General features: G+C 41.5%; 1 long non-coding RNA gene across 1 annotated transcript; it reads left to right on the forward strand.

Annotated features, from left to right (window-relative positions):
- LOC129350388 (uncharacterized) lies at positions 1–3,858 on the forward strand. The gene is made up of 3 exons (XR_008603781.1): positions 1–119; positions 2,419–2,544; positions 3,644–3,858. It is a non-coding gene; the product is annotated as an uncharacterized LOC129350388 (long non-coding RNA).
- Positions 3,859–14,383: the final 10,525 nt, after the last annotated feature.

The raw sequence follows: 14,383 nt of genomic DNA on the forward strand, positions 1-14,383 counted from the left end.
CAGTGTCTCATGTGGCCCTGCAGCTTCTCCTCCTCCACCTCCTCCTGAAGCCTTCATCTTCTTCATCATCAGCTGCTCAGTGACTCTGTTGGACGTCTCACCGTGTGGCAGCAGCTCAGGTCAGTGGTGAAGATCCTCTTTATCAGCTCCACACCCACAGACGTAGTGAACGCAGCGTCTGTTGTTGTGCTAATAAGAAGCTGCATCTGAGCAGCAGCAGCTCTGTTCACTCCAGCCTCAGTCACACATGGAGTCAGAGCAACACTCTGTCAGAGCTGATTCCTCAATGTTAGATCTGATTAATCTCTCTCTAGTAACAGGTTATGTACCACAGGCTTTTAAGGTTGCTGTAATCAAACCTTTACTTAAAAAGCCCACTCTAGATCCAGATGTTTTAGCCAACTATAGACCAGTTTCCAACCTCCCATTTCTCTCCAAAATTCTGGAAAGAACAGTTGCAAATCAATTATGTGAACATTTACAAAGGAATAGCTTGTTTGAAGAGTTTCAGTCAGCCTTCAGAGTGCATCATAGCACAGAAACAGCTCTGGTGAAAGTTACTAATGACCTTCTCATAGCGTCAGATAATGGACTGGTCTCTATACTTATTTTATTGGACCTTAGTGCAGCATTCGATACAATCGACCACAAACTTTTATTACAGCGACTAGAACATTCTACTGGCATTAAAGGGACAGCACTGGACTGGTTTAAATCCTACTTATCAGACAGGTTCCAGTTTGTGCATGTCAACAATGACTCTTCTGAGCATACTAGGGTTAATCATGGAGTTCCTCAGGGTTCTGTCTTAGGACCAATACTGTTCACATTATACATGCTTCCCTTAGGCAACATTATTAGGAAGCACTCTATTAATTTCCATTGTTATGCTGACGACACTCAATTGTATTTATCTATGAAGCCAAATGAAACTAATCAGCTAGCTAGACTGCAAGATTGTCTTAAGGACATAAAGACCTGGATGACCTATAATTTCTTACTACTAAATTCAGACAAGACTGAAGTCATTATATTTGGCCCCAAACATCTTAGAGAATTGCTTTCAAAGCATATAGCTACTCTGGATGGCATTACATTGGCCTCCAGTACTACTGTGAGGAACCTCTGTGTTATCTTTGACCAGGACATGTCCTTTAACTCGCACATAAAACAAATCTGTAGGACTTCCTTTTTCCACCTGAGAAATATTGTGAAAATCAGGAACATCCTGTCTCAGAGTGATGCAGAAAAACTAGTCCATGCATTTGTTACTTCTAGGCTTGACTACTGTAATTCCTTATTATCAGGTTGTCCCAATAGCTCTCTGAAACATCTACAGCTGATCCAAAACGCTGCAGCCAGAGTACTGACGGGAGTTAGCAAGAGAGATCATATTTCTCCTATATTGGATTCTCTTCATTGGCTTCCTGTTAAATCTAGAATAGAATTCAAAATCCTTCTTCTGACATATAAAGCTCTTAACAACCAATCTCCATCATATCTTAAAGACCTGATCGTACCATATTATCCTAGCAGAACTCTTCGCTCTCAGACTGCAGGCTTACTTGTTGTTCCTAGAATCTCTAAAAGTAGAATGGGAGGCAGAGCCTTCAGTTATCAGGCGCCTCTCCTGTGGAACCAGCTCCCAGTTTGGGTTCGGGAGGCGGACACCCTCTCTATTTTTAAGACCAGGCTTAAAACCTTCCTTTTCGACAAAGCTTATAGTTAGGGCTGACTGGGGGACCCTGACGGGGTATGCTGGTGTTTTCATTTGCACAACTGACTTCCCCTCTTGACGTCCCTTAGTTCTGCCCCTAGTTATGCTGCTATAGGCCTACGCTGCTGGGGAACCTCTCTTGATGCACTGAGCCCTTCTCTAACTACCTATGTATTTACTACATATACCATTATTGCATTACATTCACTCTGTTTCTTTCTGTGTCCTTTCTCCGAGTGTCCCTGGTCCCAGAGCTGGATGCTGGATGCTTCAGATGTGTGGCTGTGTTTTATGGTCCTTGTGTCCCACCCCCCACCTCTCTATCTCTACCCCTCTATCTCTACCTCTACCCCTCTATCTCTACCTCTCTACCTCTTCTGTCCCTCTCAACCCGCCCGGCCAGCAGGCAGATGGTTCCCCCCACATTAGAGCCGGGTTCTGCTCGAGGTTTTTTTCCCTGTTAAAAGGGTGTTTTCCTTGCCACTGTCGCCTTTTGGCTTGCTCTGGGGGTCAGGCATATGGGTTCTGTAAAGCGTCTCGAGACAATTTGACTGTAATTGGCGCTATATAAATAAAATTGAATTGAAAATTGAATTGAACTGAGAGCTCTCAGCAGTTTTCTACCCATTTAAGAACAGGACAAACCGAACAAGCTGTTGTATCGATTTGTCCACGATTTCCTCTCATGTGTCCATTTTAAGGAGTTTGCAGTCAACCAAGGCCGACTCAGAATCACTCCCACCGGGAAGATCTGTGAAGGAAGGTCCACCCGGCTGGTCCAGAAGCTCCGGTCCAGCAGAGCAGCGTCAGGATGGAGACGTAACCGGGTGAGTTAACTAGAGAGGCGACACATTCACATAGAAAATCCAACAATTCCTTCTGTTTTTACAGTTTGTGACTCTGGTAAATGGTGTCATTTTTCAAAGCTGGTGGGTTTTGGGCTTCACAGATTGAACCTAAATGCTTTTCTTAAACAAACTGCTGAGCTGCTGCACAGTGAAATGTTTGAGTGGAGCTCAGGATGAAAGCATCAGAGCTGTTTTACATGTTTTTATGTTCAGCTAATATCATTTCCTCTGGACAATGTTTGTGGTGTTAGAAGTGGACGTTTGTAGGGAGTTTTCAGTTGTAATACTTAAATGCATAAATATTTGCAGTGGTGGTTTCACTGCAAGCATCTACTGATGTCACCAGTGAAGTAAATAAAAACAGCATTTGTTGAACTTTACGCCTCTCAGTGTCTGCAGTTAGTTTTGCTGAATCAATGCAAAGATATTTCTATTTTTCTACATGACAGGAATGTCAGTGAAATCCAAATGCTAAGAATAAACAAGTGATCTGCCTGGTCACAGATCCCACTTTAATCCAAAATAAAGACTTTGCAAGGAAATGAACTTGAAATATGAGCCACCAGTAAAAGTTGTGATCAGACAGAAGGGCCTGTATTTTATCTTTGGAGAAGTTTAACATGTAAGTTTGTGCAGCTGATCAGTGGTGAGGCCTGTGGATGACTGGAGATGTGTGTGGACACTTAGACGAAGCAGCAAATGTGTTGAAAATGAGTTGTCTTCTCAGAGTCTTGAAGATGTTTTGTCAGAGCTAAGAAAGAAGTAAGAGATCCTGCAGGTGATTGTTGAGTGGTGTTGAGGAATTTGAATGTAGAGGAATAGCAAAGAGATTTTGAAGATATTTAAGCCATAAGTTGTATTTTATTTGTTTGCTGTTCTCTCCCATTTGTAGTGAAGAGAAGTGATTTGACATGAAGAATGTGATTTGTGTGGCTTTGAAATTGTGTTAAAATGTAAAAATGAGTGATGAGGAGAAGAGTGTGACTTTTTAGTATTGTGTTTTTTAGCGTGTTCTTTAAAAGTTGTAGGTAGATTATCTTCTTTTTTTGATTTTGTGGATTGTTTTTTTTTCTTTCAGTGTTGATGTCACCGCCTTGACAAATAGAAGAAAAGCCTGTATTTGGGTATGTAGGACTGGTAGTCCAGAGGTAGTGGTGGTGGTTTGGAACCTGGAGAGTGCAGGTTTGATCCCCCACCCTGCTCAAGCTTTTTTTTTACATTTGGGCAAAAATTGCCAAAAATCTGCCTTCGTGCCTTCGTGCCTTCGTGCCTTCGTGCCTTCGTGCCTTCGTGCCTTCGTGCCTTCGTGCCTTCGTGCCTTCGTGCCTTCGTGCCTTCGTGCCTTCGTGCCTTCGTGCCTTCGTGCCTTCGTGCCTTCGTGCCTTCGTGCCTTCGTGCCTTCGTGCCTTCGTGCCTTCGTGCCTTCGTGCCTTCGTGCCTTCGTGCCTTCGTGCCTTCGTGCCTTCGTGCCTTCGTGCCTTGCTTATGTGTAAATCTCCTTGTTTTCCTTTTTTCCAGGATCCAATCCAGTCCGGTCCAGTCCAGTGACACTCCACACCACAGCAGGGATTCGAACCGTGACCGTCCACATGACAGACACACACCCTCTGTGTGAGCTATCTGTCACACGAGGTCCCTGGTGGAGTTTGTTGTAATGATGGTTGCAAGAGGTTGTCATGCAGCCAAAGTATAAAAAGAGCCTTGAGCTGGATTCGAACCAAGGACCTCCTGGATGAGAGGCAGATAACTTACCACTGCACTATCCTTCCTACTGGGTGTAGCTGTTAGTTTTCGTAAATGATGGTACACAAAAGTATTAAGGAAGTGAAGATAATAAAGGTACTAAGGTACCGGGGAGGCAAAAAACTTACCTCTACACCACCTGTCCTACAAGATGTTGCTCTAACTTTGCTTAAATGATGCTATCAATTAGTACTGGCGCAACCAAACAACAAATAAAAGGTGTGAGTGGAGATCTGAATCATGTCAGGTTTGTTTCTGACACTGAATACACCCAATCTCATCTGATCTGCAAAGCTAAGCAGGGTTGGGCCTGGTTAGTATTTGGATGGGAGACTACCTGGGAATACCAGGTGCTGTAAGCTTTTTACTTCTCCTCACAACCTGAACAACACACTGCTAGCGACAGCTATCAACTAAAACCTCTTGGTTTCTTTATTACACACTCTATGAGGTGGATAAGCTGCAGCTCATGCTGATTTATTGCTGCTTCTGGTTGGAGCCAAAGAACAAAGGCTTCACCTGTTGGAGCAGCTGATGTCCTGCAGCCTCTTCACCACAGAAAGCCTCTGACAGCTTCAATTCTTTACACTCTGACTGCAAGACACCAATCACATAGGAACATTTACATGTATGGAACAAAGAGCTGAGCTGACACTCAACATATGTTTGAGCATTTATTGATAAAGACATTCAAACATGTCTAGAGATAGAACACCAACGCACGGTGTAAGAAAGGTCAGAACAGACTTCACCTGCTCAGGAAACTGAGGTCCTTCGGGGTGCAGGGAGCAATTCTGAGGACCTTTTATGGTTGTGTGGTGGTATCAGCCATCCTGTATGGACTGGTCTGCTGGAGCAGCAGCATCACGGCTGCAGACAGGAAGAGACTAAAGAAACTGGTTAAGAAAGCAAGCTCTGTCCTGGGCTGGTGGTAGACAGGAGGATGATGACAAAGCTGTTGTCTATCATGGAGGACATCTCCCACCCCCTGCAGGAAACAGGACCATCACCGGCAGCTCCTTCAGGGACAGACTGCTTCACCCACAATGTTTGAAGGAGGTCCTTCCTTCCTGCAGCAGTCAGACTGTGTTCAATCAAGCCTGCTCCCAGTAGTTCAGATCACCCATGAAGTAACTGCAATAAAATGTAAATAAGTCAATATGTGCAATTTCACAGGGTTTTTTTTTTTACAAGCATTTCTATTTCTTCTCTAAGGAGAAAGCATCTATTTATATCTGTGCACTGAGTGCTGCTTTTTTTTTTTTTTTAACTTTTTTTCCTATCTGCTACTGCCACACTGAAAATTTCCCCACTGCAGGATCTACCTATCCATCCATCTATCTATGGTCCATCTACCTCCCTACCTATCTATCCATCCATCCATCCATCCATCCATCCATCCATCCATCCATCCATCCATCCATCCATCCATCCATCCATCCATCCATCTATCCATCCATCCATCCATCCATCCATCTCTCTCACAGATGTGGGGGTTGATTCACCTGTTCTCAATCACCTTAATCCACGAAGGCCCGGTTCTTCATTCTTCCGCTCTCTGCCAGACCACAGACTTTGAAACCAGAACCTTTCTCCTACAATTAGTCTGGTTTCCCCTTTTTGTTTTCACCTTGGTTTAGTTATCCTTTCTGTGTTGGTTTTAGTTTCATTCGTTAAATAAACTCCTTGTAATCTTTGACCTGTGTCTGCAGATGTCCTGTGACACCAATGATCCCATCTGATATTTAGCATGTTTTCAATTATTGGTCCCATTTCTTAAAAAAAAAAAAAAAAAAAAAAAAAAAAAAAGCCCCCTGAAATCTGATCAGATAAATGAATGTGAAACTACTTTGGGTCTGCTGCAGCTGCCTCCCTCTGATCTTGTTCCTGCCCACAGCACAATCTGATCAGTGAAACACTGAAGGACAACTTCAGCATGTAAAACATAAATAAGCAAAGGCTGCAACTCGTGATTATTTTAATTTTAACTTAACTTTATGTGCTGCTCAAAAACTTTATTTTTTCTGCAAATGTGTAGTGATTCCAAATCTTGGTTATTGATCTCCTTGATTACAAAAAAAATCTGTATCGACACGGAAAAAAAACAAACATGTCAGGCACCCTATGATGTTAACTGTTTGCCTGAATGTTTTTGTTTAAAATCCTCAGTAATAACCTTTGACTGGTTGCTCTTAACCCTGTAAAACTCACTGCTGCAAAAATACAACATCAGCTTATTTTTTAATTACTATTTTCTATTATATATATCTGAAATAAACCCTAATCTGTGGGTCTGACAGCAGCGTGAGGTCAAAGAAGCTGCCATCAGCTGCTGCACTTCTGTCCGTCCAGCAGATGGAGCCATGGAGCTGCAGTGAAGTGAAGAGCAGCACAAGGCAACCACCACTTCCATCCACTGACGCATTCAATTTGACTGATGCTAATGTTTTATTGACTTCCAACCACTAAACCAATATGATCACTGATGCACTGAGCTGAAGAAGTAATGTTACATTTCAAACATAACTGGGGAAATAACCGAAACTTCTTCCTTAGGAAAGGAGAAAGTATAAGAGTATAAAGGCAGTGCAAGAATAAATAAGAAAAAAACGGTGCAAAAATTGCCCATAGCATTATATACAGATGACTTTATTCTTAAAAAAAAAAAAAAACAAACATGTAGAAGACTATATACAGAGGATCAGGTTTCAGGTATAGATAGATCGACAGATGAATCCTTACTGTGACAATATTTAAAGACATTGAACATTGTGCAATATAAGGTCAGTCAGCAGCCTCAGTTCATGCACCAAGAAAACTTTTATGCATTTTTTAAAAATAAATTTTCTCCATTTACAAGGCAGGGAGATAACCGAAACTTCTTCCTTAATAGTTCCTGTTTAGTTTGTATGCTGTGGTGTCAGGATTACTACACGTGGAAATGAATATCAAATTAAAATCATTTCCATATCTTGACAAGTTGTTGCGATCAAAAAGTAAACTAAAGCTGCAAGCAGCGTTGGACGGGTCCTCGCATCCTTGCTGGTCGGCGAATCCACGCACATCCACCAGGTGGCGCTGCGACCGAGAGTGCATGTCGGCCTATGGATGCGATGAGGGCTGGACTCTGATCACACGTGCAAAATTTCAGGCAGATTGGAGCATATTCAGGCTACTTCTAGAGCTTTTCCTGTCCATCCACCAGGTGGCGCTGCGACCGAGAGTGTATATTGGCCTATGGATGTGATCAGGGTCAGACTCTGATCACACGTAAAATTTCAGGCAGATCGGACCATGTCCAGGCTAGTTATAGAGCATTTCCTTCCAACCACCAGGTGGCGCTGCGACCGAGAGTTTATGTCGGCCTATGGATGTGATCAGGACTGGACTCTGATCACACCTGTAAAGTTTGAGGCAGATTGGAGCATGTTTAGGGCAGTTACACAGCAGTTGATGTTTCATGGCGAAGCATCAAAATTCACGAGGCCGTCATGGCCACGCCCTCAGACTTAAGGTGAGCATTTTGATAACTTTTGATCACCCATGCCTGGACTACATCCTGGCCGAATTTCAGCTCTCTCGGTGTTACCCTATGTGAGTTTATAGCTTTTGAAAATCGTCAATCGCCAAAATCGTCAAAACGTATGACATATAATTCAAAATGGCCGACTTCCTGTTGGGTTTTGGGCATGGCTGTCAATTACATTTTGGTGTGTCTTGACGAGTTACATATGCCTACCAAGTTTCATAATTCTAGGTGACACGTACTGGCCGTAGTAAATGTTTGAAATTTTCCAGGTGGCGCTATGGAGCCATTTTGCCAAACACATGTGCAGTTTCCCTAAAATCTGAAATGGGTTGCCGGTCCAGATATGTGTGGTAATTTTGGCGAGCATTTGAGCATTTTTAACCTGTCAAAAAGTACTTTGTTTATTCCGGCAACGATACGTTGCCACGGCAACAGCGTTTTATGAATCGTCAAAATCTTCACACTGTGCCATCGTCAATGTGTGGTCACTCACCTGACCAATTTTCAGAATCATATGACAAAGTATCAGGCAATGGCACGTGCAAATGTAATGACAATTTCTTCCTGTTGCCAATAGGTGGCGCTATGAGTATTTCTAAATTTATGAATGTGGATGTGTTCAGAACCGGACTGGTGTCCATCACATCAAGTTTGGTCCGGATTGGATCATTTCCAGCTGAGATATTAATAATTCAATTTTTATGGCGAGAAATCGAAATTCGCCGCAATGCCACAGACACGCCCCTTGACGACGAGTCACCATTTTCTTTGGGAATCATCATCAATGTGTTCAGGCTTATGTTACCACATTTGAGGTGAATCTGATCAACGTGCTAAGAATAGTACATCAAAGTGTGAAAAATGTCAATTTCCTGCTACCACAAGGTGGCGCTATGACTGTGAATGTATATAACCACATGGATATTGTCAGGGCTGGACATTGATCACACATGTCAAATTTCAGGCAGATTGGAGCATGTACAGCTGAGTTAGACACCACTTCCTGTTTCATGGCGAAGGATCCATTTTTTTGGGAGTCGCCATGGCCACGCCCTTTGAAATGAAATGAACATTTTGATAATTTTTCATCAGGTCGCGTGTTTGCATATATTGGCCAAATTTGACGTCTGTCGGACTTATCCCCGATGAGTTATTAATTTTGAAAAATTTACAGCTAATTCAAGATGGCCGACTTCCTGTTGGTGTTAGGGCGTGGTCATGATTGACTTTTTTGGGTTTCCTGATGTGCTGAATATGCATACAAAATTTTGTAGCTGTACATGAAACATCGTGCAAGTTGGCCTAATGACCAAATTTTCAATTTTCCAGGGGGGCGCTATGGAGCCATTTTGCCACACACATGCGCAACTCCCATAAAATATCAAATTTTTCGCGAGGCCTGATGAGCATGCCACGTTTGATGCGTTTTGGGGTATGATAAGGCCGCCAAAAAGGCAATTCAAAAGTCCGGAAAAGAATAATAATAATAATAATAATAATAATAATAATAATAATAATAATAATAATAATAATAATAATAATAATAAATAATTCCTTGTATTCCAATAGGGTCTTCGCACCATTCGGTGCTCGGACCCTAATTACATCAGTCCTCAAATCACTACACTGGCTTCCTGTTAGTCAAAGGATAGAGTTCAAAACCTGACTCCTGGTCTACAAAGCACTGAATGGTCTTGAACTTATTATCTCCATATGAAGGAGCCAGAGCCCTCAGGTCATCAGACAGATTTACTGTGTGTTTCCAGAACCAGAACCAAAAACAGTGAAGCAGCATTCAGCTATTCTGCTCCTCACCTGTGGAACAAACTTCCTGAACACCTGAGGTCTGCTCAAACTGTCGGCTCTTTTAAATCAGGCCTGAAAACCAGATTGCTGTCTTTTAGATGCTCAATCTGTTTTTTAATGGATCTTTTTTCTGTTTTATTTTACTGTTTTATTGTTTTGCTTTGATTGTTTTCGTATTGTTGATGATTTATTTCACTGTAAAGCACTTTGGTTGGCCATAGGCCTTTTAAAAGTGCTATATAAATAAATCTGACATTGACATTGCCTTACTAATCACAATTTTAGCTGAAATCCAACATTCAGGATCTTTGGTCCTGGTTTGAATGCAACCAGTCGCATAAAACCAGCAGCTCCGATGTACAGCAGCGATATTCCAGTTGGGAACTTGTCAGCAGTCTTTATTTAGAGCCATTTTAAACATTTCTACTGAACTATTCTCCACACAGTTATTAATGAACCCCTAACCCTGCCCGGTAAACAACTAGATGATGATGGAATGCACAGGAGATCTCTCCCACACAGACAAACAGAATCCATCTAACACTCACAACATCACAGCGATCACTGGAGGAGCGACTACAAGCTGTACACTAGTGCTCCCATGGGGGTGTTTGGTCTTAGCGTCTCCTCTCTCTGCAGACTCTTCAAGGCCGCCTGAACGCGCTCATGCTCATCGTAAAATCAAAATGCACTTACATCCTCCTCTGTGGAGAAGATATCTGCTAGCGACTGCTAATGAAAAGAAAAAAGAAAAAAAAAAACAGCTTAACTGTGAAAACCGGCCAACGGCACAACAGCACCGGGAGGCAACTATCAGGGTGTGGAAGCACGATTTAAAGTCTGTCTGCTTTACTTAACATAAACAGTGTGTCAGTCTGCTAGTCCAGTGCTTTTTAAAACAACTTTAAATTAAAATAAACCATATGTGTTCAAGAAACCAAGCGACACCAGCAATACTAAAACCATCTGAGTGAGTGTTTCCTGTCGAGTCTGGAAAAACCACCTGATGATGAGTTTGTGTTTAGAGACGAAAAATGTTTTCTATGTATTATATTAACACAGTTTGCATCAATCTTTTTGAGTTGAGACAAGTTGTAACCAACAAACCACACTGAGTTTTTCTACATTATTTTTTTTATGCATTACAGAATTAATTACCAAGTTTTGAAGTTGACTAACAATTAAAAATCTTTTCATGTTTTTGTTCACATACAGTACCGTGCAAAGCTTAGCAGATTTGTTAAATGAAACTTTATCATTTATTATTGACCATTTAAAGCTAAACTGAAGGGTAGGATGACCACATATCACTGCTAAATATGAGCAACATTAGTTCCACGCAGAAGAACATATTCCACCACATGTATTTGCAGCTCCAGCCTTTGCTGCTCACGTTTGTTGCTTTAGAGGAATTTATTCGTAAAAGATAAGACATGGTATGTGAAATGTTCTTTCTGTAGTCCACAGGTCCTCGAACACACACTTTAAAGCTTCTGAAATTGTCCAGATGCTACAAATCCTGAGCTCCAGTTCACTTTAAGTTATTACAACATGGATTTATTTTTAAGTTTGGTTTTATATGAGCTTTATTTTATACAAATATAATACAACCACTGTATTGAACTATCCTACTATTTCGTCAGACCTATTTTATATAAATTAACATATATACACACATACACTACCATTCAAAAGCTGGGGTCACTTAGAAATGTCCTTACTCTTGAAAGAAAAGCAGGTTTTTCAATAAAGATAACATTAAATGAATGATAAATCCAGTCTAGACATTGTTAATGTGGTAAATGACTATTCTAGCTGGAAACAGCTGATTTTTAAAGGAATATCTCCATAGAGGTACAGAGGAACATTTCCAGCAACCATCACTCCTGTGTTCTAATGCTACATTGTGTTAGCTAATGGTGTTGAAATTGTCTGGATGACCCCAAACTTTTGAACAGTAGCATATATATACATATGTATACAGAGTCTACATGTAGTTCAACTGAGTAAAAATGGAGCCATTAGTCAAATTATTTCCTTTAAATCTCAAGTATGATTCCTGTTGCTAATTGTTCTCCTTCTTTCTCCCCTATGTCTCCTGGTGAAGTTTAAGAAAAATATGCATATCAGACAAAATCGAAGCTAAAATAAGAATCACAATTTAGCCTCCCAAGCTCTAGAAGAGAAAACTTTGAGGCAGCAAGATTTTCCTATTTGTATTTTAATTTTATCAATTTAAACGTACCAGAAAAGAAACCGTGTAAAAAGTTCACGTATCTGAACCCTGAATTCAGGCCTCCTGGAGTTCTGTAAGTTTGCCACTCTGAGCTGCTGGAAAAGCAGTTTGGACTGAAGTTGCTCTGTTCCATTCTGGCTGGACATGCTGCTCTCTGCAGCAGCGTTAAAGGACTACGCGAGCTGCTTCTCCATAGTTTTTGGCCATAAACTACAAATAGGCTTTTTACTGCCAACCGCTCTCCAAGCCCTACCATATGTTTGTAGATTAATTTCCTATCTTCCAGGCACTCCGAGAAATGTGTGCGTTTCAGAACATCAACAGCGAGCAAGCAGGAAATTTGGAGGTCTGCAGGCTCTGCTGGACGCTGAAACTGAATCACTGTGCATGATTGTTTGTGAAATTCTTCTCATATTAACGCATCTTTTATAGGCATCTTCCTCCCCTGCACAAACCCAGCCAGTTCTGCTTTGTGCTTTGATGTTCTAATTGAAAAACAATGAAGTAAAAACGGTTAATTATTAATCTTAAGCACTGTTCAAATAAATACTTCAATGCCCTTTTTCCTCTCTCTGTTTTCCCCTATTCTGTTTTCTGCCATTATTTTTGTCCACTCTAGTTTGATGATAAGAATGATTTTAACCCATAATTTTACACCATTCTTACCCAACCCAAGACTCAAATCCTAATGCTAAACTAATTTCACTTTTATCCCCTAATCCCGACTCTAAATCCAAGGTTTAATCCTGAACTAAACCCTTTAAGAAGTCAGGAGTGTCCAAAATGTTTCCCAACTAGTTCTCACAAGGGCCGCAAAAACGCAGGAACACACACACACAGAGTACACAAACTGTCGAGCACAGACGGTTGTTACTGAATAAAACATTTGAGACATGAGTAAATTGACTTTTTTACCAGCTGAAGCCTGGCTGTGGGAGCAGTGTGAGCCTTGATGTGCAGATGTGACGGGGAGTTGAATGAACAGTGGGACTCCCTTCCTCTCTCAGTGCAGACGCTCAGACAGCGTCGTCTGTCTCACCTCATGTGGACGCTGCAGGACAGACAGACAGACAGACAGACAGACAGACAGACAGACAGACAGACAGACAGACAGACAGACAGACAGACACTCAAATCAGTGTGCATGCATGATTAGAAAATACAGATTAAATCTAAATGTGTGCGGGGAAAAAATAGTAGAACAAGAAGATGGATTTACAGAGCAGAGAAGTGATTTAGATGTTTGTCTGGGTTCTTTTGTGACCCCTGGATTAGATATTGATGGTCTCCACCTTTGACTCATCAGTCCACAGGATGTTCTCCCAAAAGTCTTGGAGCTCATCCAGATATTTATTTGTAAATGCCAGAAGAACCTTTATGTTCTTTTTGGTCAGTAGTGGTTTGATCCTTCCAACTCTCCCATGGATCCATTTCCTCCCAGAGTCTTCCTTACTGTGGAATCATGTAGATGGACCTTAACTGAGGCCAGTGAGGTCTGCAGATCTTTAGATGTTCGTCTGGGTTCTTCTGTGACTCCTGGATTAGATGTTGATGCTCTTGGAGAAATGTTGGTCGTTGTTCCACTCCTGGGAAGGTTCTCCACTGTTCCATGTTTCTCCATTTGTGGATAATGTCTCTGACTGTGGTTCTCTGGAGTCTCAGAGCCTCAGCAATGGCTTTGGAACCCTCCAGACTGATGAATGTCAATATCTTTGTTCCTCATCTGTTCTTGAACCTCTTTAGAACGTGGCATCATGTGCTGCTTTTTGAGACCCTTTAGCTACTTCACAATGAAGACAGGTTCTGTTTAGTGATGTTTAGATTCAACAAGCCTGGCAGTGATCATATGTGAGTGTGGATGGTGAAACTGAACCCAACTGATGAATGAATCTGGTCATTTGATAGATTGGTAGCTGAGGGGGCAATTAATTTGATGATCTAAAACATTTACGTGTGACAAAGATGCAATAATAGAAGATTTCTGTACCATGATACTAAAGAGGCCCCTAAAAATGCAGATTTTTAGCAAGTTCTGAGAGTAATTTCTTATCTAGATTCTTAGCATGGTTAGTCACAGTTGTTTGCTCAGTGTTTTGGTTTGATTTAATGAATACCCATGTCTGTTCTGTGAATATTTTGTTCTCCCAAAATGTTAATCATGCATTGGACTGAAGGTGGAATACAATCAGGCAAGCGTAAAGTAACAGAAACATGATTTATTCTCACTAAGAGCCCAGATTGCTTCATAAAGTCAATGTTTTGTCTCTTTGCAGCAGGTGCACAGGGAAGAAGCTGACATCCGTCTTCCCATCTGTCCAGCGAACCAGTGGACATCCCAAAACATCTGACTCGTCCTTCAAGGATGCACGGCGCTGACATATCATGGAATTAGAGATGTGAGGGTTTTGATCCACAATTAAAAAGCTCTTTCCCCACAGTGTTCTGAAACTGGAGCTTCAGTGTTTGTCTCTCTCTGCCTCTGTATGAGTTCTGCTTCCACCACA

This window comes from Amphiprion ocellaris, chromosome 13, assembly GCF_022539595.1.
Source record: "Amphiprion ocellaris isolate individual 3 ecotype Okinawa chromosome 13, ASM2253959v1, whole genome shotgun sequence".
Classification (NCBI taxonomy): Eukaryota; Metazoa; Chordata; class Actinopteri; family Pomacentridae; genus Amphiprion; species Amphiprion ocellaris.